Here is a 4192-nt window from a genome sequence, read left to right as displayed (position 1 = left end):
TTCTTAGGTAGTGTGAAAAATATAGTTTTAGGTTATAACAAAATGTTAAAATAGAAACTATTTTATGCTATGTAGGATACTTTTTTTTAAAGGAAGGACTCGCAGTGAGATAGCAGCTGCAGGACACCTGAATCTTTCAGAGAAAAAGAATTTATTGCTCTCATCAGAAGAAACAAGCATCATCCTGCCTCGGTCAGGTCTGAACACGCCATCGGGATTCAGAGGAAGAAGTTGACACTGACCAGACAGAATCCTTTGTTTGAATGGAATTTATGCATAATGTATGAGGTGTATGAATATGCAACAGGCTGTTGTTTTTAAGGGTTAATCCTCTGTTAACATAGGTCCTTTTTTGGGCTTTTGCTGCCCAGAAAAATGTACCCAGACTGTCCATAACTCTTTATTTCTATTGTCTCATATTGTCCTAATACAAATTGTCCATATTTTTATCACTCTAATTATATTGCTATTTTCATAACCATTTTATTACTGTTAAACTTTTAAAATTCCAAAAACAAGTGATGGGCGTTTTTCACACCGACAGTCCTGGTGGGATTCAGCAGCCACTTCTGTCATCTCTGCCGGCACACTCACCACATCAGCTTGTCACCAGCACTGTCACCCTGTTTACCTAGGCCAGCCCAGGAGGCAACTTTGCTCCCCAAATGCATATTCAACGACTTTGCTCCCCAAATGTATATGCAATGACTTTGCTCCCCAAATGCATATTCGACAACTTTGCTCCCCAAATGCATATGCAATGACTTGGCTCCCTAAATGCATATTTGACGACTTTGCTCCCCAAATGCATATTCGATGACTTTTTGCTCCCCAAATGCATATTCAATGACTTTGCTCCCCAAATGTATGTGCAATGACTTTGCTCCCCAAATGCATGTTCAATGACTTTGCTCCCCAAATGTATGTGCAATGACTTTGCTCCCCAAATGCATATTCGACAACTTTGCTCCCCAAATGCATATGCAATGACTTTGCTCCCCAAATGTATGTTCAATGACTTTGCTCCCCAAATGCATATTCGACAACTTTGCTCCCCAAATGCATATGCAATGACTTGGCTCCCTAAATGCATATTTGACGACTTTGCTCCCCAAATGCATATTCGATGACTTTTTGCTCCCCAAATGCATATTCAATGACTTTGCTCCCCAAATGTATATCCAATGACTAGGCTCCCCAAATGCATATGCAATGACTTGGCTCCCCAAATGCATATGCAATGACTTTGCTCCCCAAATGCATATTCGATGACTTTGCTCCCCAAATGTATGTGCAATGACTTTGCTCCCCAAATGCATATTCGATGACTTTGCTCCCCAAATGCATATGCAATGACTTGGCTCCCCAAATGCATGTTCAATATTCATCACCCCCGCTCCCTCTCCTGCTGTCCGAGGGGCGCAGAGCCGCGGGGGTGAAATCACGAGGAGGGCAGAGGGGATTAAGGCTGTGGGATGATCACAGCTCCCTGCTCGTTGGTGCACCAGGCAATTAAATCGGTGTTGCCTCTGCTCCGTTCCCTTGTTTTCAGCAGCTGCCACCAGCAGTGTGAGGGAGCACACGGGCTGTGCTTTCAGGGGTTTTAAATTAAACCATCTGGCAGGCTGGTACACAGCGCTGTGGCTTCTGTCGGCTGGTGAGTGACTCAGGGAGCACCGGACAGGCAGGAATCAGTGCACACCCTGCAGAACACAGCAGGTTTTAAGGCGAGCTTGAGGCCACTCACCCCGGTAGACAGTGGGGTGCCAAGCTAGAAATTGGCAAACTTTGCTGGATTTCTCCAATACTTAAGCTGCCAGCAACGAGGAACCTGCAAGTCCTTAGTGTCCCAAAAGCCACCTCTGTGCTGATACCCAGCCCCAGGCAGCTCCTGGAGGTGAAGGTTTTGTCCCCAAAACGCCTTGGACGCAGCAAAAAGCTCACCCAAGACAGGGCTCACCAAGCCCCTGGACACCAGGGAATTGCTCTTTTCCAGCTCCCCGGCCAGCAGCGTGAGCTTTTGGAGGAAGAAAAGTGGAAGGGCACAGTAGGTGACCACAATCCATGGGCACAGCTCCTTGGGAGAAGGAAAACAGTGTGTTAGGACAGGGAATTAAAATAATGAGCACATTTGTGAGAATCTGCCCGAGGGAAAATTGTTCAGAAAATTAAAAACTCCATAGTAACAGACCAAAAGCAGTTAACCAACATCTAATTAAGCAAAAACTGCAATCCCCACAACAAAACAAGAAAAGGAGGAAAAAAAAAATAAAACCCATGCAGCAACCAAGCTTATCCAGACCAAAACAAGTACTAAGGAAATAAAAATTAAAAAACCCTGTTCAGTGATATCTGAAGAGAAAAAAACCTGACAGGACTTTAAAGCAAGTAGGCAAAACCAGGGTAAAGTTGTAAAATATCTTGCTTTTTAATACCCATTAGAAGCCAAGGACAATCTGTAGGGTCCTCAAATATATTCCAATAAAATGCAGAGTAGAGACCACAGCTTGGATCTCTACATTCCGGAGCAAAAGACCAAAAAGCAAACCCCCAAAATGCAACACTCACAAAGGGAGTCTAGAAACTCAGCAGAATCTCTTTATCGACAAAGTTCAAAGATCATTTGGGGTATTTTGCACATTAAATTTCATGTTAATGCTGACAGGGGACAAGAGGAGGCGTTTTAGATGAGATGTTAGGATAACAGCAGAAATGGGCTCATGAAAGAAAAAGAACACAGCTTTTCTTATCAAAACAGTTTTTATTACTTGCAGAGTTTATATTTATCACAATAGATCTACTCTGAACCTTACCACACTAATAAGTAATTTGAAAGCAACGAAAGCTGTAATAAAGACTTCTATAACAAAAACAGGACAAGTTTGACCTGAATTTTCATGATTAATGTGAATATTTTCACTTCAAACCCCAACTGTTTCAGGCCAGTCTGGGTATCTGAGGGGAAAATCTGTCTGCATGATGAAGGTGGAAAAGCACAGGACTAACAGAATCACCAATCAGTCTAGAAGTCTTTGGACCATCGTGGATCTTCCTGTTCAAGTGATGTAGAAAACTCCAAAATGTACAATTAGTATAAAAAGAAAGATTAAGAAAAGGAAATCTGGAAATTGGTTTGAGGCATTGGAAAAAAAATAATCAGATGCTTCCTTTGAGTAGCTACAGAATCTTAAACACAGCCTCCAACTCATTGTATAGTTTTAAAAGATAGGTGTTGATGCCTCGAGAGGCTGCCTGGGACAGAGGCTAGACAGTGTCAAAGGAATTAAATAGGGATTTATTAAAAGGCCTTCAAAGGATGCACCTTGGGCACTACAAGAGCCTGGCCATGGCTCCTCCCAGGATGGATCCTGGTCCCAAATTTTCATCGTTTTATAAGTTTTGCTCCATTTCCATATTGGGATTAATTGTCCAATTACAGCTCCAGGCGATGCAATCCCATCCTCCCAGATTGCTCTCCTCACTTTGCTGTTGTTTGCACTTTTTGGGCCCAAAGCTGTAGTGGTGCCCTTGGTTCTCAGGCTGGAAAGGGATTGTTTTGTCTGACTAAACTGTGAGGAGAACTTGAGGAGAAGAATTTATATGAAGTTCATAGTCACACACTAATGCAGTACAAATCTGGAAAATGTGAAAGCTAAAACTTAAGGCATCAGTGCCTGCCAAGGAAGTTGAGAAATACAACCCTCTTCTCTCTGAATATTTATAACTTTGGAATTACGGGGCTCTGAGGCAAAGAGATGGGTGGAAGAAGAAAATATATATAAATATAAATCTATGTTTACTAGAACACAGGAAGGTAAACAAACAAACAAAAACGACACAAGAAGAACACATACCTAGGCCCAGCCTTTTCCCACCGCTGCAGTTCCACTCACTGCCAGCAGGGGCGATGCTGGCTGCTGGCTGGTCAGGGCGCAGTGATTCCTCCGCGGCGGCAGGGGGCGCTGTGCGGGGGCGGATTACCGCTGGGGTGGTGAACAAAGCACAGCAACGACCCCAGAGCCTGCCCGGAGCCTGCCCGGATCCACAGGGCTCCAGCACTCACAGGGTATCAGGTCAGGTGAAAGTGGAGCAAAAAGCCGGAAGCAGTGGGGGAGAAGAGCAGGACTGGGCAATGGCAGCTGGGCTCCTGTGAGCAGCCAGGAGATGATATCTCCTTCTTGAGGGGGGCAGG

Source organism: Geospiza fortis, unplaced genomic scaffold (assembly GCF_000277835.1).
Source record: "Geospiza fortis unplaced genomic scaffold, GeoFor_1.0 scaffold488, whole genome shotgun sequence".
In the NCBI taxonomy this organism is placed as follows: Eukaryota; Metazoa; Chordata; class Aves; order Passeriformes; family Thraupidae; genus Geospiza; species Geospiza fortis.
The sequence above is the reverse complement of the archived record's forward strand: the minus strand, read 5'-3'. Positions refer to the sequence as shown.